The following is a 21,576-nucleotide window of genomic DNA, read 5'->3' on the forward strand; positions in this document are numbered from 1 at the left end:
GTCCCTGATTGGTTGATCAAGGTGAGATATGAGTCACTTACTACTGACACTTAGGAATGCAGTCCAGATGTCCATCTGGCATACCCTAGACAGATAGGCGCCAATGGATGACCATTGATCATGATAGCCAGGCTTACCTAAGTGCATCCCCATTTGGGAGCTGTCCCTTAACAAAAGAAAACATCTTTAAATCAGCCTGCATGAATAGTTTCTCTGTGGCTGCACCACAGAGATGAACAGAGAGATGGGGCCTCATTTGGAAAAGCACAGCAACACTTAATTCTGTCTTATTAACAAGCATTGCCGCTACAAGTGAAAGACTGAAGTGAAATAGAGTGGGGACGAAGGCAGTGAAGAGAGAGAACGTGGGAAGAAGAGAAAAACGCAAGGGAAAAAAAGGACCGTCGTAAAATAGGTGACGGAGCTGTCCTCTCTATAAGAAGGGAGCCTGTGAGGCCTGCTCTCACTTGTGGCCACACCCCCTTGAGCATGCCTGATCTCGTCTCATCTCAGAAACTAAGCAGGAACAAGCCTGGTTAGTACTTGGATGGGAGACCGCCTGGGAATACCAGGTGCTGTAAGCTCTTAAGCGCAGGAGTCGCCCTATCCCTGCTTGCTCGCTCATTCCCCTGTTCACACGTGCAGTGCGGCTTTTCCGTCTGTTCATTTGTCAGCTTTGGTGAGACACGGGTGCTTGTGTATTAGCGTGAGCGTTTTTTATTCTGATCATGAACAGTTTTACAAGTCCGCAAAGGATCGAGGAAAGGTTCATCGCCAGCTGAAAAGAGACACAGCGCTCCGGCTGTGGAGACATTTTCGGCTAGCGTTCGGGGAGTCGCGTTTTTCAGAATTGTATTGAGATCGTTTTCCACAGAGCTCAGATGTCAAAGCACAGCAGCAGCTCTCCACAGCGATCCTCTATAGCGCCCTTTCTCCCGCAGCTCCGTCCTCATTGGAAGGAAGCAAGAGTGAAAGGCTGAAGTGAAATAGAGCGGGGACGAAGGCAGTGAAGAGAGAGAATGTGGGAAGAAGAGAAAAACACAAGGGAAAAAAAGCAGCGTCGTAAAAGAGGTGACGGAGCTGTCCTTTCTAGAAGAAGGAGAGGAATAGAGGATTTTGTCTCAAGTAAGACTTTGTTTTTTGTGAATTTTCAGCCTAGCCCTCCCCTTCAGCCTAGCTCTGTTGGGGAGGGGAGAGACTTTTGGTTTTTTTTTTGTTGCTTTTTTGTTGCTTTCTGAGTCCTGTTTGTGTTTTAATGGAAGGAAAAAACATGGAGGCAGAGAATGTTATTGTAGTGGAGGAGGAGAGTGGTGTAGGTAAGAGAAGGATGAGGAATTCGGACCGACCCCCCTGGCGGGTTTTTGCAAGGGCGCATACTGTTGTGGTGGATGTGAGCGGCGTGGAGAAACCGTCTGCGGGTGCTATTATCGCAGCGGTGCACGGCGTCTGTGGGGAGGGCTCTCTTTTTGTCTGCCACCCCCGGACGCCAAAAGAGTTTGAACTGACTCTGGACTCAAAAGAACATGCGGACACGGTGGCTCTGGGGCTGGATATGCAGGGCACACCCTGCTACTGCCGCTGGCTGGAGCGGAAGAAGGTAGTGGTGTCCTTCCTCCACCTCCCTGCATATATCTCAGACGAGACTATCAAGGAGAAGCTGAGTAGCTGGGGGGTGAGAGTGATTTCGGACATCAGGATGCGCCACTACCCCGGGACCACCATTGCTGATGGCACGAGGTTTGTTCGGATTCGCTTTCCCGAGCATGTAGCCTCGTTGCCATACAGCATCCGCTTCGCCACGGCAGAGGGGGGGCAGTACTTCAGGGTCCTCCACGACCAGCAACAAAGGGTGTGTCATGTCTGCCTGGACTCGGGGCACATCGCCAAGGACTGCTCCGAGTTCCTCTGCTATGAGTGCAGACAGCCCGGCCACCGTGCCAGGAACTGCACCGTGCCAGGAAGTGCCCGGACTGCCTCCATGCGCTCATGAGCTGCAACTGCGAGCCGGAGCCGGAAGATCAAGCCGCCACAGGAGCAGCTGCCCGCAACGCTGAGGGGGTTGAAGATGGACTACAAGTGGCCGCTGCAGCTGAGCATGGAGAGTTGCCAGCAGCGGCGCCCCAGGACCCCAGTGAGCCAGCAACGCCCCAGCCGGTGATGGGGGAGAGGCAGAGGGAGGCCCCTCCAATCCTGGGTACAGCGCAGCAGAAAGGAGCCGGGGACCAGCCAGCATCTCCAACAGCGGGGGCGCCCCGTTGCCCTAACAAACCTGTTGCGTCCCACTCTGCGCCGCAAGAGAAGCGGAGGGAGGTTGCTCCACAACAGGCGGTGGTGCAGCGTGGTGCAGCTGAGATCCTACGGGCACCACCACCACCAGAGGCGGCCCCTCAGCGTACCAGTGGGCTTATGACACCCCAGCCTGTGCAGGGAGAGAGGCAGAGGGAGGAGGCGACGGCACCACCACCACCACCTCCACCATCACCGTCAGCGGTTCCCCAGCTTACCGGTGAGCCAGCAGGGCCCTCTTCTGGGCCAGGGGATGAGAAGCCTGCTGGGGTCAGCAAAGGCGCTGCTGCGAGGCGTGTGACCAAGCAGCAGCGGCAATGGCGACAAGACCCTGGCAAGGTGGACATAGGCCCAAACGAAGAGATGCCCGAGGACCCAGAGGAGCCTGAGGGGAAGCGCCCGGTTGCCCTGCAGTGGCCAAAAGACACCCTGCCAGGTGAGGGAGCCTCTTCAATACTCGGTCAGGTACCGTTGGCAGACACTGAGGAAGGGGAGTTGGATATGGTTGTGGGAGGAGAGGTAGGGGAAGTGGTGGAAGAAGGAATGGAGGATGGGTGTCTTGAGATGGATGGGGCAGGGACAGAGGAGGGGGAATTACAGAGCATGGAGATGGAGGGGGAAGGGGAGGTGGTGGAGATGGATGGGGTGGAGAGGGAGGACAGGGAGGAGGGGGAGGGAAGTGGGCGAGCCGGGGTACAACCGCCTGGGCCCTCGAAGGCCGGGATCCAGTGGCACCACGTCAGGCCTCAGCCCAACCTCAAGCCCAATTCAAGAGTTGTCCGCAGACCCATCCCTGATGTCTCTGCGGTGGCGGAGACAGGAGGTGGGGAGGAAGCAGCAAGTGTTGGCAATGAGAATGTGGCAGAAAGGGCGGGGAAACTGTTGTGCGGGCCGGAGAATTAACTTCACTCTTTCCCGGCCATATACGTGATGGCATCTTTCGCCTCTTTAAATGCCAACGGGCTGAGGGACAGAGCGAAGCTGAGGGCAGTGTTGGCTCTGCTGGGGCGGACGGATGTTGTCTGCCTCCAGGAGACCTTCTGGGACGAGGAGTGTGTCCAGAAGGTGAGAGCACAGTGGGACTGGGAGCTGTTTTACAGCAACGCCTCCGGCCTGTGCAGGAGGGGGGGTGGCCGTGCTGGTGAGGAGGGGAGTGTACGAGAGCGTAAGGCTCCTGCACCGCGACACGGACGGCCGGCTCCTGCAGGTCTGTCTCGGGTTTCTGGGACAGTCCGTGCTGCTGAGCAACATCTACGCCCCCAATGGGGAAGCTGAGCGGCTCGCCTTCTTCAAGCAGCCAGGGCTGGTCGTCGGAGATTTTAACTGTGCACTGAGTGCGCTCGATGTCGCGGTTGGGATGACCTTTAAGAGCAGCGCTGCTCGCAGCTTCCTGGAGCGCAGTGCGGAGGCTCATGGGTTCGTGGATGCGTGGTGTCAGGCTTATGGTGCGCGGAGGGACTTTTTTCGGCGGCAGGTCGTTGAAGGTGTCTTGAGACAGAGCCGGATCGACCTGTTGCTGGGGCACATGAGTCTCTTCCCGTGCCTGAGCCGGATGTGCTATGTGTTCACGACCCTGGGCGACCATGCTGTGCTTCACTTCTCTGTAGCAGGGGCACAGGAGGACCGGGGCCCCGGCCTCTGGTGCTTTAATAACGCGCTCCTGGGGGAGGCTTAATTCTGTCAGGGCATAGAAGACCTAATCCGGCAGCAGCTGCAGTGTCCCCTGTATAGGTCAGAAAAGCTGGTCAGGTGGGATAATCTCAAGTACGGCATCAAAGAGTTCAGTATCTCGTATGGCCTGTCCCAGGGGCGGGAGAAGGCCAGGCGGGAGAGAGAGCTTCGGGCTCGGATCGCCTCAGAGCTCGGGCTCCTGGCAGATCACGGCGGGGGCTGCGAGCTCTTGCTGGAGCTGAGGGGTGAGCTGCAAGCCCTGGAGGAGGAGAAGTGGAGAGGAGCCAGGGTGCGCAGCAGATCCCAGTATCTTGCCAAGGGCAAGAAGAGCACGAGGTTCTTTTTCGGCCTGGAGCAGGAGAGGCAGCGCAGCTCCTTCATCGAGGAGCTGGTGGGAGAGGACGGTGTGCGGCTCTCTGCCCCCGAGGCCATTAGGAATGAGGTGTTTTCTTTTTATAGTGCCTTGTTCTGGTCCGAAGGGGTGGATGAGCAGCAGACCCGGGCCATGCTGGCTTGGGTGAGTACCCGCCTGTCACAGAGCGATTGTGAGCTCTGTGACAGTGCGCTGAGCTTGGAGGAAGTGCTTGAAGCACTTCGGGGCTCGTCTCCTAACAAGAGCCCTGGGTGGGACGGGCTCTCCTCCAAGCTCTACAGACACTTTCAGCAGTCCCTGGGGCCCCTCCTTCTGGAGGTGTTCCAGGAGATTGCCAGGACCGGCGCTCTGACCCCATCTATGAGAAGGGGGGTGATCTCTCTTGTCTACAAAAAGCAGGGAGCCCTCCCTTTTGAAAAACTTTCGCCCGATCAGTCTGTTGAACACGGACTATAAGATACTAACTCGTGTTCTCTCCCTCAGGCTCGGGAAGGTTCTGCCCAGGATCCTGTCGCCTTCGCAGACCTACTGCGTCAAGGGGAGAGACATCGCGGACACGGTGTGCTCCATCAGAGATGTTGTGGACCTTATGCGGGAGCAGCCGAGGGGTGGATACGTCCTGAAACTGGACCAGGAGAAGGCCTTCGACAGGGTGGAGCATTCCTTCCTGTTTGAGGTCTTGAAGAGCTTTGGCTTCGGCGAGGCCTTCATCTCCTGGGTGAGGCTCGTGTACAAGGGGATCGTGAGCTGTGTCAAGGTGAATGGTTCCCTCACGAGCTTCTTTCTAGTGACCTTGCCTGGGGGCACCGCCACCTCGTTGATCTACCAATATGCTGACGACACCAGACTGACGTTGGCAGAGGTGGCGGAGATCTCGGCCATTTTAGAGGTGGTGCAGGCCTACTGCGCTGCCTGGGGCGCCAAGGTAAACTTGGAGAAGTCTGAGGTCATGCCGGTGGGGAGGGCAGACCTTGCCCCGCTCTTCGGCTACCCTTTCAGGGTTGAGACGGGTCACCTGAAGGTCCTTGGTGTCTACATTAGCGCTGATGAGCAGGCCACTGGGCTTCTCCTGTGGAAGGAGAAGCTCATTAAGATGAGGGCCAATTAAATCGGTGGAGACACAGGTCCCTGACCCTAAAGGGAAGGGTCCTGCTCGTTAACACACTGTGCCTGTCCCTCTTGTGGTACCCACTGTCTGTGATGCCTCTTCCTGAACGGGTAGAGAATGAGATTAGGCAACTGGTGGTGGGATTCGTGTGGGAGGGGAAGCCTCCGCGGGTCACTCATGACACCCTCATTGGGAAAATCTCCAGGGGTGGGCTGAAGCTGTGTGATGTAGGCCTGAAGCTGAAAAGCTTTAGGCTGAAAGTAGTGAAGAAGTTCCTTGACCTGGATAATGTCAGCATTTGGAAGATTGGTATGGGAAGCTACCTCGAGACTTGCGGGGGCTTGGGGCAGGAGACTCTCCTGGTGAGGCTGACTCCGGGGTTGATAAAACATCTGCCCTCCTTTTACAGGGAGGTCCTGCTGGCGAGGGGGTAGTTCATGTCCCAGCATGTCTCCTACACGCCGGAGACCCGGGCCCAGATTCTGGAACAGCCTCTGTTCCTCGACCCCCTGCTGGTGTCTCGATGGAACAGGCAGCTCTACGAGGCTGGCATATCCAAGGTCAAGGATCTTCTTTATGAAGTAAAGGACGGATTTCTGCCCACCCAGGCTATTGTCGACGCTGTGCGAGAGGTCGACGACGAGCTGCCTGTCAGTAAGATCCGTCAGGATTACGAGCAGCTCAAACTCGGTCTCCCGGACAGTTGGCTGGAGAAGCTCCATCTACAAGACGGGGCAGCAGGCACGGCCTGGCCGGAGCTGAGGGTGAAGTGGGGGGACCGTGGGGTGGACCTCCTGGGGTTCACCACCAGCATGTTCTACAGGCTGATGGTGGCGAAACGCTTCAGAGTGCCGGTCTCAGAGGTGTTCTGGGGTAAGATCTTCCCCCAGCGCGAGCCAGGGCGTACTTGACGGATCTGCTGGATGGCCTGTTTCGCTCTGTTCGAGGAGCTGTTCTTGACGGGGTGCCCTGGAAAGAGCTGTTCCTCTTTGGGTACCGTGGGTCTGAGAGGGGGGTTAACGCCATTTTAGTGAACCTCCTCCTCAGCCTAACGAGGACAGCTGTCTGGGAGAGGAGGAACCTCATGATGTACAATGGCCTGAAGCCAGACCTTGTCAGGCTGTGCATTGCCAGGGTGAAGGACTGCTTCTCTCTCAGCCTGGCCTACTGCAGGGCTGAGAGGCGGATGGCCGACTTTCGCAGGATCTTCTTAAAAAATAACATCTTTGTGGACCTGCGGGAGGAAGGCCTGTACTTCCGGCTCTGAGATGGGGGTGTCTTTGAACAAAAGACACACACGGCTCCACCCTTTTCCACACCTGAATAGCATTGGCGAGTTGAATAGCATTCAATTCACATCGAATAGCATTGGCCCCTGAATAGCCCCTGAATAGCATTGGCGTAGCTCAGCACTGGGCCACTGGGCACAATTTCCCACCGTTTCCAGAGTGTAGTGGTTATCACGTTATCACGTTAGACCGTTACACAGACAGTTTCCATGAGACGTTGGACTTCCGATATTTAGAAGGATCCGTTTTTCAAGAAACATTTAAATTGATTCTTATCAAGCTCGTAGTTTTCCTTCAAATCTTGAAAGCTCTCAGTGAGAACTTCATAGGCTGCAGGACGCCCCGTAACTTGATTACTTCAACAGAAAGAAGAGCAGACAGCTCGACAAATATGTGAGGCGCAGAGAGCGCAAGGCGAGCCGCACACGTTTCGGTGGCTGAGAGAGGGCAGTTTTTGCTTCTGCATTTCCCAAGTAAGGACGCATGACAACAAGTGATCGTGGTGCTCATCTACGACACAGTGGTGATGAGTTTTCAGTACGTGTTCTTTTGAACGAGCAATGAGGTTGCCGCCTTGGACAGCTGACTGCATGCTCTCATTGTGCCACGTGATGAGAATTCACCAGGCTCGTTCAGTCATTAGTCACATTCCATCGTTTGCCATAAGCAGACGCTGCGAAGTGATGTGGATATCAGTTCCCAGTCTTGTGGAAGAGGAGGAAAAGAGCACACGAGAGCTCGTCCGGGAGTTGAACCCGGGACCTCTCGCACCCTAAGCGAGAATCATACCACTAGACCAACGAGCCACAGCAGCACTTTCCATTCCAATCTGTCAGCGAGCTTGAGGATGGGGAGAGGCGCCATTCGCTCGTCCAGTCAGACCTTCATCAATAAGTCAAGAAAGCTGCATTTACACGACTGCCTTGCAGACGAAGGGCAGTGAACTGTGCCCGGTAAGAGGGGAACAAGCGGCACTAGGTGACGCCGAGGCATAAGTCCCAGCGAGGGGGGTTGGCTTGTATGGTACAGCGCTTGCTTTGCATGTGGGAGATAGCAGGATCAATTCCCGCATCCTCCAGGTGTGTGCTTAGAGCTTGATGTGCCGAAAGGTGTCCTTTAGCCTGTGGTCCCGCCTTACATGGAGAGCATCGTGCAGCTGTCAAGCGTTTCGCAGCCACGCCCCCTTTTCATCTTCTCTCTGGCTTAAGCGTCACTCCGCCCCTCTCTCTTGACATTTCATGTCAGCATGTCAGAAGTCCGAGTGACATTTTTAATGGCTGAGTGAGGGCACGATGCTGAAGCAGAGAGGCCACTTCAGCCACAGAGACTTGTGCTAGGTGAGATCTGAAAGACGGACTCGCAACAGAAACAGACCAAAAATGTATCGGTGAGATCAAAAGGCAAATGCAACATTCAGCAGAGGGCGTCTAAAGATTAGGGAACGGGCGACTGAAATCCATGTGAGGCAAACTTTCCGGTGTGTGTACTGCAGCTGGGCTTGTTGGCGTAATTGGTAGTGCGTCAGTCTCGTCATCTGAAGGGCCTGAGTTTGATCCTCACACGGGGCAGGGCTGCTTCCTCTCTTGCTCTTTTCAAACACTTGCGGCAACTGTTCGCTCATAACCACGTCTGGAATGCGTGACCTTTACACGGGCGAGAAGCAACGCCGCATCCCTTTTCTAAAGAACATTCACATTCAGAAATAAGTCAAGAAATTTGCCATTACTTTCGCTCGCACTGCTGTCAGCCTGCCCATGTTGCCAAAGAAAGATTCACTCGGCGTCAACATGACAGAACAGCGATCACTTGAAAGCAATGTTCCACACTCCGTAAGCAAGAACTTCAGTGTTTGCAGTCACCCGATATGCCGATAGTCAAAGGAGCGCAAAACACGAAGCGTCAAAAGACAAGATGAGTGGATGGAAAGAGCGTTGAATTGATGAGCACAAAAGTTCATTTCGTACAATAGGCAACGAAGGTCTCAGCGTCGTCATCGCATTTGAAAGGACTGCCTTGCAGACCAAGGGCAGTGGGCGGTGCCCGGTAAGAGGGGTAGAGGCGGTAAGACATGATGCCGAGACGCATGAAGCGAGGGGGATTAGCTCAAATGGTAGAGTGCTCGCTTAGCATGCAAGAGGTAGCGGGATCGATGCCTGCATCCTCCAGGTCTGAGTTTGGATCTCCGGAAGCCCGGTGCTCTTGTTTAGCTTCTGCGACTTCTGACAGGTGCTCCTCCGTTGCGGAGAGAATGTCCTTCAGTTGTCAAGCGTTGAAGGGCCACACCTCCTTCCCAACCTCAGTCTGCACTGAGTGCGTCTCCGGCATTTTCTCGTCCAATTTGTCAGCTTACCAAGTGAAAAGTATATCCGAGTGAAAACAGTGCTGATAATACTCTCACGAATTGTTAGAAGACGTGCTTTTGATCATCGATTGCTTAACAATCACATTCGTTCGACTTGAGCCATCAAGCTCGTAGTTTTCCTTCAAATCTTGAAAGCTCTCAGTGAGAACATCATAGGCTGCAGGACGCCCCGTAACTTGATTACTTCAACAGAAAGAAGAGCAGACAGCTCGACAAATATGTGAGGCGCAGAGAGCGCAAGGCGAGCCGCACACGTTTCGGTGGCTGAGAGAGGGCAGTTTTTGCTTCTGCATTTCCCAAGTAAGGACGCATGACAACAAGCGATCGCGGTGCTCATCTACGACACAGTGGTGATGAGTTTTCAGTACGTGTTCTTTTGAACGAGCAATGAGGTTGCCGCCTTGGACAGCTGACTGCACGCTCTCATTGTGCCACGTGATGAGAATTCACCAGGCTCGTTCAGTCATTAGTCACATTCCATCGTTTGCCATAAGCAGACGCTGCGAAGTGATGTGGATATCAGTTCCCAGTCTTGTGGAAGAGGAGGAAAAGAGCACACGAGGGCTCGTCCGGGAGTTGAACCCGGGACCTCTCGCACCCTAAGCGAGAATCATACCACTAGACCAACGAGCCACAGCAGCACTTTCCATTTCAATCTGTCAGCGAGCTTGAGGATGGGGAGAGGCGCCATTCGCTCGTCCAGTCAGACCTTCATCAATAAGTCAAGAAAGCTGCATTTACACGACTGCCTTGCAGACGAAGGGCAGTGAACTGTGCCCGGTAAGAGGGGAACAAGCGGCACTAGGTGACGCCGAGGCATAAGTCCCAGCGAGGGGGGTTGGCTTGTATGGTACAGCGCTTGCTTTGCATGTGGGAGATAGCAGGATCAATTCCCGCATCCTCCAGGTGTGTGCTTAGAGCTTGATGTGCCGAAAGGTGTCCTTTAGCCTGTGGTCCCGCCTTACATGGAGAGCATCGTGCAGCTGTCAAGCGTTTCGCAGCCACGCCCCCTTTTCATCTTCTCTCTGGCTTAAGCGTCACTCCGCCCCTCTCTCTTGACATTTCATGTCAGCATGTCAGAAGTCCGAGTGACATTTTTAATGGCTGAGTGAGGGCACGATGCTGAAGCAGAGAGGCCACTTCAGCCACAGAGACTTGTGCTAGGTGAGATCTGAAAGACGGACTCGCAACAGAAACAGACCAAAAATGTATCGGTGAGATCAAAAGGCAAATGCAACATTCAGCAGAGGGCGTCTAAAGATTAGGGAACGGGCGACTGAAATCCATGTGAGGCAAACTTTCCGGTGTGTGTACTGCAGCTGGGCTTGTTGGCGTAATTGGTAGTGCGTCAGTCTCGTCATCTGAAGGGCCTGAGTTTGATCCTCACACGGGGCAGGGCTGCTTCCTCTCTTGCTCTTTTCAAACACTTGCGGCAACTGTTCGCTCATAACCACGTCTGGAATGCGTGACCTTTACACGGGCGAGAAGCAACGCCGCATCCCTTTTCTAAAGAACATTCACATTCAGAAATAAGTCAAGAAATTTGCCATTACTTTCGCTCGCACTGCTGTCAGCCTGCCCATGTTGCCAAAGAAAGATTCACTCGGCGTCAACATGACAGAACAGCGATCACTTGAAAGCAATGTTCCACACTCCGTAAGCAAGAACTTCAGGGTTTGCAGTCACCCGATATGCCGATAGTCAAAGGAGCGCAAAACACGAAGCGTCAAAAGACAAGATGAGTGGATGGAAAGAGCGTTGAATTGATGAGCACAAAAGTTCAGCTCGTACAATAGGCAACGAAGGTCTCAGCGTCGTCATCGCATTTGAAAGGACTGCCTTGCAGACCAAGGGCAGTGGGCGGTGCCCGGTAAGAGGGGTAGAGGCGGTAAGACATGATGCCGAGACGCATGAAGCGAGGGGGATTAGCTCAAATGGTAGAGTGCTCGCTTAGCATGCAAGAGGTAGCGGGATCGATGCCTGCATCCTCCAGGTCTGAGTTTGGATCTCCGGAAGCCCGGTGCTCTTGTTTAGCTTCTGCGACTTCTGACAGGTGCTCCTCCGTTGCGGAGAGAATGTCCTTCAGTTGTCAAGCGTTGAAGGGCCACACCTCCTTCCCAACCTCAGTCTGCACTGAGTGCGTCTCCGACATTTTCTCGTCCAATTTGTCAGCTTAGCAAGTGAAAAGTATATCCGAGTGAAAACAGTGCTGATAATACTCTCACGAATTGTTAGAAGACGTGCTTTTGATCATCGATTGCTTAACAATCACATTCGTTCGACTTGAGCCATCAAGCTCGTAGTTTTCCTTCAAATCTTGAAAGCTCTCAGTGAGAACATCATAGGCTGCAGGACGCCCCGTAACTTGATTACTTCAACAGAAAGAAGAGCAGACAGCTCGACAAATATGTGAGGCGCAGAGAGCGCAAGGCGAGCCGCACACGTTTCGGTGGCTGAGAGAGGGCAGTTTTTGCTTCTGCATTTCCCAAGTAAGGACGCATGACAACAAGCGATCGCGGTGCTCATCTACGACACAGTGGTGATGAGTTTTCAGCACGTGTTCTTTTGAACGAGCAATGAGGTTGCCGCCTTGGACAGCTGACTGCACGCTCTCATTGTGCCACGTGATGAGAATTCACCAGGCTCGTTCAGTCATTAGTCACATTCCATCGTTTGCCATAAGCAGACGCTGCGAAGTGATGTGGATATCAGTTCCCAGTCTTGTGGAAGAGGAGGAAGAGAGCACACGAGGGCTCGTCCGGGAGTTGAACCCGGGACCTCTCGCACCCTAAGCGAGAATCATACCACTAGACCAACGAGCCACAGCAGCACTTTCCATTTCAATCTATCAGCGAGCTTGAGGATGGGGAGAGGCGCCATTCGCTCGTCCAGTCAGACCTTCATCAATAAGTCAAGAAAGCTGCAATTACACGACTGCCTTGCAGACGAAGGGCAGTGAACTGTGCCCGGTAAGAGGGGAACAAGCGGCACTAGGTGACGCCGAGGCATAAGTCCCAGCGAGGGGGGTTGGCTTGTATGGTACAGCGCTTGCTTTGCATGTGGGAGATAGCAGGATCAATTCCCGCATCCTCCAGGTGTGTGCTTAGAGCTTGATGTGCCGAAAGGTGTCCTTTAGCCTGTGGTCCCGCCTTACATGGAGAGCATCGTGCAGCTGTCAAGCGTTTCGCAGCCACGCCCCCTTTTCATCTTCTCTCTGGCTTAAGCGTCACTCCGCCCCTCTCTCTTGACATTTCATGTCAGCATGTCAGAAGTCCGAGTGACATTTTTAATGGCTGAGTGAGGGCACGATGCTGAAGCAGAGAGGCCACTTCAGCCACAGAGACTTGTGCTAGGTGAGATCTGAAAGACGGACTCGCAACAGAAACAGACCAAAAATGTATCGGTGAGATCAAAAGGCAAATGCAACATTCAGCAGAGGGCGTCTAAAGATTAGGGAACGGGCGACTGAAATCCATGTGAGGCAAACTTTCCGGTGTGTGTACTGCAGCTGGGCTTGTTGGCGTAATTGGTAGTGCGTCAGTCTCGTCATCTGAAGGGCCTGAGTTTGATCCTCACACGGGGCAGGGCTGCTTCCTCTCTTGCTCTTTTCAAACACTTGCGGCAACTGTTCGCTCATAACCACGTCTGGAATGCGTGACCTTTACACGGGCGAGAAGCAACGCCGCATCCCTTTTCTAAAGAACATTCACATTCAGAAATAAGTCAAGAAATTTGCCATTACTTTCGCTCGCACTGCTGTCAGCCTGCCCATGTTGCCAAAGAAAGATTCACTCGGCGTCAACATGACAGAACAGCGATCACTTGAAAGCAATGTTCCACACTCCGTAAGCAAGAACTTCAGTGTTTGCAGTCACCCGATATGCCGATAGTCAAAGGAGCGCAAAACACGAAGCGTCAAAAGACAAGATGAGTGGATGGAAAGAGCGTTGAATTGATGAGCACAAAAGTTCATTTCGTACAATAGGCAACGAAGGTCTCAGCGTCGTCATCGCATTTGAAAGGACTGCCTTGCAGACCAAGGGCAGTGGGCGGTGCCCGGTAAGAGGGGTAGAGGCGGTAAGACATGATGCCGAGACGGATGAAGCGAGGGGGATTAGCTCAAATGGTAGAGTGCTCGCTTAGCATGCAAGAGGTAGCGGGATCGATGCCTGCATCCTCCAGGTCTGAGTTTGGATCTCCGGAAGCCCGGTGCTCTTGTTTAGCTTCTGCGACTTCTGACAGGTGCTCCTCCGTTGCGGAGAGAATGTCCTTCAGTTGTCAAGCGTTGAAGGGCCACACCTCCTTCCCAACCTCAGTCTGCACTGAGTGCGTCTCCGGCATTTTCTCGTCCAATTTGTCAGCTTAGCAAGTGAAAAGTATATCCGAGTGAAAACAGTGCTGATAATACTCTCACGAATTGTTAGAAGACGTGCTTTTGATCATCGATTGCTTAACAATCACATTCGTTCGACTTGAGCCATCAAGCTCGTAGTTTTCCTTCAAATCTTGAAAGCTCTCAGTGAGAACATCATAGGCTGCAGGACGCCCCGTAACTTGATTACTTCAACAGAAAGAAGAGCAGACAGCTCGACAAATATGTGAGGCGCAGAGAGCGCAAAGCGAGCCGCACACGTTTCGGTGGCTGAGAGAGGGCAGTTTTTGCTTCTGCATTTCCCAAGTAAGGACGCATGACAACAAGCGATCGCGGTGCTCATCTACGACACAGTGGTGATGAGTTTTCAGTACGTGTTCTTTTGAACGAGCAATGAGGTTGCCGCCTTGGACAGCTGACTGCAGGCTCTCATTGTGCCACGTGATGAGAATTCACCAGGCTCGTTCAGTCATTAGTCACATTCCATCGTTTGCCATAAGCAGACGCTGCGAAGTGATGTGGATATCAGTTCCCAGTCTTGTGGAAGAGGAGGAAAAGAGCACACGAGGGCTCGTCCGGGAGTTGAACCCGGGACCTCTCGCACCCTAAGCGAGAATCATACCACTAGACCAACGAGCCACAGCAGCACTTTCCATTTCAATCTGTCAGCGAGCTTGAGGATGGGGAGAGGCGCCATTCGCTCGTCCAGTCAGACCTTCATCAATAAGTCAAGAAAGCTGCAATTACACGACTGCCTTGCAGACGAAGGGCAGTGAACTGTGCCCGGTAAGAGGGGAACAAGCGGCACTAGGTGACGCCGAGGCATAAGTCCCAGCGAGGGGGGTTGGCTTGTATGGTACAGCGCCTGATTTGCATGTGGGAGATAGCAGGATCAATTCCCGCATCCTCCAGGTGTGTGCTTAGAGCTTGATGTGCCGAAAGGTGTCCTTTAGCCTGTGGTCCCGCCTTACATGGAGAGCATCGTGCAGCTGTCAAGCGTTTCGCAGCCACGCCCCCTTTTCATCTTCTCTCTGGCTTAAGCGTCACTCCGCCCCTCTCTCTTGACATTTCATGTCAGCATGTCAGAAGTCCGAGTGACATTTTTAATGGCTGAGTGAGGGCACGATGCTGAAGCAGAGAGGCCACTTCAGCCACAGAGACTTGTGCTAGGTGAGATCTGAAAGACGGACTCGCAACAGAAACAGACCAAAAATGTATCGGTGAGATCAAAAGGCAAATGCAACATTCAGCAGAGGGCGTCTAAAGATTAGGGAACGGGCGACTGAAATCCATGTGAGGCAAACTTTCCGGTGTGTGTACTGCAGCTGGGCTTGTTGGCGTAATTGGTAGTGCGTCAGTCTCGTCATCTGAAGGGCCTGAGTTTGATCCTCACACGGGGCAGGGCTGCTTCCTCTCTTGCTCTTTTCAAACACTTGCGGCAACTGTTCGCTCATAACCACGTCTGGAATGCGTGACCTTTACACGGGCGAGAAGCAACGCCGCATCCCTTTTCTAAAGAACATTCACATTCAGAAATAAGTCAAGAAATTTGCCATTACTTTCGCTCGCACTGCTGTCAGCCTGCCCATGTTGCCAAAGAAAGATTCACTCGGCGTCAACATGACAGAACAGCGATCACTTGAAAACAATGTTCCACACTCTGTAAGCAAGAACTTCAGTGTTTGCAGTCACCCGATATGCCGATAGTCAAAGGAGCGCAAAACACGAAGCGTCAAAAGACAAGATGAGTTGATGGAAAGAGCGTTGAATTGATGAGCACAAAAGTTCAGCTCGTACAATAGGCAACGAAGGTCTCAGCGTCGTCATCACACTTGAAAGGACTGCCTTGCAGACCAAGGGCAGTGGGCGGTGCCCGGTAAGAGGGGCAGAGGCGGTAAGACATGATGCCGAGACGCATGAAGCGAGGGGGATTAGCTCAAATGGTAGAGCGCTCGCTTAGCATGCAAGAGGTAGCGGGATCGATGCCCGCATCCTCCAGGTCTGAGTTTGGATCTCCGGAAGCCCGGTGCTCTTGTTTAGCTTCTGCGACTTCTGACAGGTGCTCCTCCGTTGCGGAGAGAATGTCCTTCAGTTGTCAAGCGTTGAAGGGCCACACCTCTTTCCCAACCTCAGTCTGCACTGAGTGCGTCTCCGGCATTTTCTCGTCCAATTTGTCAGGTTTGCAAGTGAAAAGTATATCCGAGTGAAAACAGTGCTGATAATACTCTCACGAATTGTTAGAAGACGTGCTTTTGATCATCGATTGCTTAACAATCACATTCGTTCGACTTGAGCCATCAAGCTCGTAGTTTTCCTTCAAATCTTGAAAGCTCTCAGTGAGAACATCATAGGCTGCAGGACGCCCCGTAACTTGATTACTTCAACAGAAAGAAGAGCAGACAGCTCGACAAATATGTGAGGCGCAGAGAGCGCAAGGCGAGCCGCACACGTTTCGGTGGCTGAGAGAGGGCAGTTTTTGCTTCTGCATTTCCCAAGTAAGGACGCATGACAACAAGTGATCGCGGTGCTCATCTACGACACAGTGGTGATGAGTTTTCAGTACGTGTTCTTTTGAACGAGCAATGAGGTTGCCGCCTTGGACAGCTGACTGCACGCTCTCATTGTGCCACGTGATGAGAATTCACCAGGCTCGTTCAGTCATTAGTCACATTCCATCGTTTGCCATAAGCAGACGCTGCGAAGTGATGTGGATATCAGTTCCCAGTCTTGTGGAAGAGGAGGAAAAGAGCACACGAGGGCTCGTCCGGGAGTTGAACCCGGGACCTCTCGCACCCTAAGCGAGAATCATACCACTAGACCAACAAGCCACAGCAGCACTTTCCATTTCAATCTGTCAGTGAGCTTGAGGATGGGGAGAGGCGCCATTCGCTCGTCCAGTCAGACCTTCATCAATAAGTCAAGAAAGCTGCAATTACACGACTGCCTTGCAGACGAAGGGCAGTGAACTGTGCCCGGTAAGAGGGGAACAAGCGGCACTAGGTGACGCCGAGGCATAAGTCCCAGCGAGGGGGGTTGGCTTGTATGGTACAGCGCTTGCTTTGCATGTGGGAGATAGCAGGATCAATTCCCGCATCCTCCAGGTGTGTGCTTAGAGCTTGATGTGCCGAAAGGTGTCCTTTAGCCTGTGGTCCCGCCTTACATGGAGAGCATCGTGCAGCTGTCAAGCGTTTCGCAGCCACGCCCCCTTTTCATCTTCTCTCTGGCTTAAGCGTCACTCCGCCCCTCTCTCTTGACATTTCATGTCAGCATGTCAGAAGTCCGAGTGACATTTTTAATGGCTGAGTGAGGGCACGATGCTGAAGCAGAGAGGCCACTTCAGCCACAGAGACTTGTGCTAGGTGAGATCTGAAAGACGGACTCGCAACAGAAACAGACCAAAAATGTATCGGTGAGATCAAAAGGCAAATGCAACATTCAGCAGAGGGCGTCTAAAGATTAGGGAACGGGCGACTGAAATCCATGTGAGGCAAACTTTCCGGTGTGTGTACTGCAGCTGGGCTTGTTGGCGTAATTGGTAGTGCGTCAGTCTCGTCATCTGAAGGGCCTGAGTTTGATCCTCACACGGGGCAGGGCTGCTTCCTCTCTTGCTCTTTTCAAACACTTGCGGCAACTGTTCGCTCATAACCACGTCTGGAATGCGTGACCTTTACACGGGCGAGAAGCAAGGCCGCATCCCTTTTCTAAAGAACATTCACATTCAGAAATAAGTCAAGAAATTTGCCATTACTTTCGCTCGCACTGCTGTCAGCCTGCCCATGTTGCCAAAGAAAGATTCACTCGGCGTCAACATGACAGAACAGCGATCACTTGAAAACAATGTTCCACACTCCGTAAGCAAGAACTTCAGTGTTTGCAGTCACCCGATATGCCGATAGTCAAAGGAGCGCAAAACACGAAGCGTCAAAAGACAAGATGAGTTGATGGAAAGAGCGTTGAATTGATGAGCACAAAAGTTCAGCTCGTACAATAGGCAACGAAGGTCTCAGCGTCGTCATCACACTTGAAAGGACTGCCTTGCAGACCAAGGGCAGTGGGCGGTGCCCGGTAAGAGGGGCAGAGGCGGTAAGACATGATGCCGAGACGCATGAAGCGAGGGGGATTAGCTCAAATGGTAGAGCGCTCGCTTAGCATGCAAGAGGTAGCGGGATCGATGCCCGCATCCTCCAGGTCTGAGTTTGGATCTCCGGAAGCCCGGTGCTCTTGTTTAGCTTCTGCGACTTCTGACAGGTGCTCCTCCGTTGCGGAGAGAATGTCCTTCAGTTGTCAAGCGTTGAAGGGCCACACCTCTTTCCCAACCTCAGTCTGCACTGAGTGCGTCTCCGGCATTTTCTCGTCCAATTTGTCAGGTTTGCAAGTGAAAAGTATATCCGAGTGAAAACAGTGCTGATAATACTCTCACGAATTGTTAGAAGACGTGCTTTTGATCATCGATTGCTTAACAATCACATTCGTTCGACTTGAGCCATCAAGCTCGTAGTTTTCCTTCAAATCTTGAAAGCTCTCAGTGAGAACATCATAGGCTGCAGGACGCCCCGTAACTTGATTACTTCAACAGAAAGAAGAGCAGACAGCTCGACAAATATGTGAGGCGCAGAGAGCGCAAGGCGAGCCGCACACGTTTCGGTGGCTGAGAGAGGGCAGTTTTTGCTTCTGCATTTCCCAAGTAAGGACGCATGACAACAAGTGATCGCGGTGCTCATCTACGACACAGTGGTGATGAGTTTTCAGTACGTGTTCTTTTGAACGAGCAATGAGGTTGCCGCCTTGGACAGCTGACTGCACGCTCTCATTGTGCCACGTGATGAGAATTCACCAGGCTCGTTCAGTCATTAGTCACATTCCATCGTTTGCCATAAGCAGACGCTGCGAAGTGATGTGGATATCAGTTCCCTGTCTTGTGGAAGAGGAGGAAAAGAGCACACGAGGACTCGTCCGGGAGTTGAACCCGGGACCTCTCGCACCCTAAGCGAGAATCATACCACTAGACCAACAAGCCACAGCAGCACTTTCCATTTCAATCTGTCAGTGAGCTTGAGGATGGGGAGAGGCGCCATTCGCTCGTCCAGTCAGACCTTCATCAATAAGTCAAGAAAGCTGCAATTACACGACTGCCTTGCAGACGAAGGGCAGTGAACTGTGCCCGGTAAGAGGGGAACAAGCGGCACTAGGTGACGCCGAGGCATAAGTCCCAGCGAGGGGGGTTGGCTTGTATGGTACAGCGCTTGCTTTGCATGTGGGAGATAGCAGGATCAATTCCCGCATCCTCCAGGTGTGTGCTTAGAGCTTGATGTGCCGAAAGGTGTCCTTTAGCCTGTGGTCCCGCCTTACATGGAGAGCATCGTGCAGCTGTCAAGCGTTTCGCAGCCACGCCCCCTTTTCATCTTCTCTCTGGCTTAAGCGTCACTCCGCCCCTCTCTCTTGACATTTCATGTCAGCATGTCAGAAGTCCGAGTGACATTTTTAATGGCTGAGTGAGGGCACGATGCTGAAGCAGAGAGGCCACTTCAGCCACAGAGACTTGTGCTAGGTGAGATCTGAAAGACGGACTCGCAACAGAAACAGACCAAAAATGTATCGGTGAGATCAAAAGGCAAATGCAACATTCAGCAGAGGGCGTCTAAAGATTAGGGAACGGGCGACTGAAATCCATGTGAGGCAAACTTTCCGGTGTGTGTACTGCAGCTGGGCTTGTTGGCGTAATTGGTAGTGCGTCAGTCTCGTCATCTGAAGGGCCTGAGTTTGATCCTCACACGGGGCAGGGCTGCTTCCTCTCTTGCTCTTTTCAAACACTTGCGGCAACTGTTCGCTCATAACCACGTCTGGAATGCGTGACCTTTACACGGGCGAGAAGCAAGGCCGCATCCCTTTTCTAAAGAACATTCACATTCAGAAATAAGTCAAGAAATTTGCCATTACTTTCGCTCGCACTGCTGTCAGCCTGCCCATGTTGCCAAAGAAAGATTCACTCGGCGTCAACATGACAGAACAGCGATCACTTGAAAACAATGTTCCACACTCCGTAAGCAAGAACTTCAGTGTTTGCAGTCACCCGATATGCCGATAGTCAAAGGAGCGCAAAACACGAAGCGTCAAAAGACAAGATGAGTTGATGGAAAGAGCGTTGAATTGATGAGCACAAAAGTTCAGCTCGTACAATAGGCAACGAAGGTCTCAGCGTCGTCATCGCACTTGAAAGGACTGCCTTGCAGACCAAGGGCAGTGGGCGGTGCCCGGTAAGAGGGGCAGAGGCGGTAAGACATGATGCCGAGACGCATGTAGCGAGGGGGATTAGCTCAATTGGTAGAGCGCTCGCTTAGCATGCAAGAGGTAGCGGGATCGATGCCCGCATCCTCCAGGTCTGAGTTTGGATCTCCGGAAGCCCGGTGCTCTTGTTTAGCTTCTGCGACTTCTAAGTCCCAGCGAGGGGGGTTGGCTTGTATGGTACAGCGCTTGCTTTGCATGTGGGAGATAGCAGGATCAATTCCCGCATCCTCCAGGTGTGTGCTTAGAGCTTGATGTGCCGAAAGGTGTCCTTTAGCCTGTGGTCCCGCCTTACATGGAGAGCATCGTGCAGCTGTCAAGCGTTTCGCAGCCACGCCCCCTTTTCATCTTCTCTCTGGCTTAAGCGTCACTCCGCCCCTCTCTCTTGACATTTCATGTCAGCATGTCAGAAGTCCGAGTGACATTTTTAATGGCTGAGTGAGGGCACGATGCTGAAGCAGAGAGGCCACTTCAGCCACAGAGACTTGTGCTAGGTGAGATCTAAAAGACGGACTCGCAACAGAAACAGACCAAAAATGTATCGGTGAGATCAAAAGGCAAATGCAACATTCAGCAGAGGGCGTCTAAAGATTAGGGAACGGGCGACTGAAATCCATGTGAGGCAAACTTTCCGGTGTGTGTACTGCAGCTGGGCTTGTTGGCGTAATTGGTAGTGCGTCAGTCTCGTTTTCTGAAGGGCCTGAGTTTGATCCTCACACGGGGCAGGATCCTCACATCCTCTAGACTAAGGGCAGTGGGAGGTTGCTGTTTTGAGACGGAGGCATTGGGATGGTGGGCCGAGATCTATTCTTCTTAAGGAATTCTTCATCGTGAAAGATCGGTCCACAGGTCTTCCAAAGAACTCGGGGAATCATGTGCTACTGAATGGAGTGAAGTGCTGAAACACATGACATGCCCCCTTGATCTCACATGCACAATTCTGCTGCAACATGCACAGCTACCGTCCACACCAGGCAGTGGGGCTTCAGCAGAATTTGCTACGCCACCTGCAATTACATATCCAGCTGCACACATATACATGGCCCTTCTTTCCTTTTCAGGATCTCAAAAAAAAGCATAGTGTGGTTTTCCTGCCACCTGATTGACCTCATCTCCCTCAGAATGTGCCCCGCCACATTCATTGCTGAAGCAGGACGGAGGCTAACGGACATGTCAGAACAGTGAGGTTCAACGATCTCTCCAAAATATTGTGGTTGTAGTGGAAGTGATATGTTTTAAATTGTACCTTGGTATTTCATACTCTCTCTAGAATGTTATCCATTTCTATTTTATTTTGACAGGAACTGTTAAAAGGCTAATGACACTAGATGAAAAGAGAAGAAAGAAAACACAACATTTCAGCCGTGGAGGCTTCTTCAGGTGTGAGGGCTCCACGGCTGAAATGTTGTGTTTTCTTTCTTTTCTTTTAAGCATGGAATAGACCTATTACTTGTTCCTTTGCAGCCTACACATGGTGATGCAGCTCCCCACCTAAACTGCAAATGATACTAGATGCCTGGTAGTTTGTGGTACTTGGTTATTGTCTTATGTTTGCTCAAACTGCATATGTGTTGTAGCAGCGATGCTTATTAATAAGAAAGAATTAAGTGTTCTGAGCCTTCCCAAATGAGGCCCCATCTCTGTTCATCTCTGTGGTGCAGCTACAGAGAAACTATTCATGCAGGCTGATTTAAGGTTTCCTTTGATAAGGGACAGCTCCCAAAGGGGGATGCACTTAGCTAAGCCTGGCTATCATGATCAATGGTCATCCATTGGCGCCTATCTGTCTAGGGAGTGCCAGATGGACATCTGGACTGCATTCCTAGGTGTCAG

General features: G+C 52.5%; 7 non-coding genes and 1 pseudogene across 7 annotated transcripts; 2 read left to right on the top strand and 6 right to left on the bottom strand.

Annotated features, from left to right (window-relative positions):
• The first annotated feature begins 465 nt into the window (after nucleotides 1–465).
• Nucleotides 466–584, top strand: LOC148662754 (5S ribosomal RNA; annotated as a pseudogene).
• A 6,877-nt stretch (nucleotides 585–7,461) lies between these two features.
• On the bottom strand, nucleotides 7,462–7,533 carry trnap-agg (transfer RNA proline (anticodon AGG)). Its single transcript has one exon. It is a non-coding gene; the product is annotated as a tRNA-Pro (tRNA).
• Nucleotides 7,534–9,650: 2,117 nt separating this feature from the next.
• Nucleotides 9,651–9,722, bottom strand: trnap-agg (transfer RNA proline (anticodon AGG)). Its single transcript has one exon. It is a non-coding gene; the product is annotated as a tRNA-Pro (tRNA).
• A 2,117-nt stretch (nucleotides 9,723–11,839) lies between these two features.
• trnap-agg (transfer RNA proline (anticodon AGG)) lies at nucleotides 11,840–11,911 on the bottom strand. The gene has a single exon. It is a non-coding gene; the product is annotated as a tRNA-Pro (tRNA).
• Nucleotides 11,912–14,028: 2,117 nt separating this feature from the next.
• Nucleotides 14,029–14,100, bottom strand: trnap-agg (transfer RNA proline (anticodon AGG)). The gene has a single exon. It is a non-coding gene; the product is annotated as a tRNA-Pro (tRNA).
• Nucleotides 14,101–16,217: 2,117 nt separating this feature from the next.
• On the bottom strand, nucleotides 16,218–16,289 carry trnap-agg (transfer RNA proline (anticodon AGG)). The gene has a single exon. It is a non-coding gene; the product is annotated as a tRNA-Pro (tRNA).
• A 2,117-nt stretch (nucleotides 16,290–18,406) lies between these two features.
• Nucleotides 18,407–18,478, bottom strand: trnap-agg (transfer RNA proline (anticodon AGG)). The gene has a single exon. It is a non-coding gene; the product is annotated as a tRNA-Pro (tRNA).
• Nucleotides 18,479–19,764: 1,286 nt separating this feature from the next.
• trnaa-agc (transfer RNA alanine (anticodon AGC)) lies at nucleotides 19,765–19,837 on the top strand. The gene has a single exon. It is a non-coding gene; the product is annotated as a tRNA-Ala (tRNA).
• The last annotated feature ends 1,739 nt before the right edge of the window (nucleotides 19,838–21,576 follow it).

This window comes from Lepisosteus platostomus, chromosome 5 (assembly GCF_059453375.1).
Source record: "Lepisosteus platostomus isolate fLepPlt1 chromosome 5, fLepPlt1.hap1, whole genome shotgun sequence".
NCBI classification, from domain to species: Eukaryota; Metazoa; Chordata; class Actinopteri; order Semionotiformes; family Lepisosteidae; genus Lepisosteus; species Lepisosteus platostomus.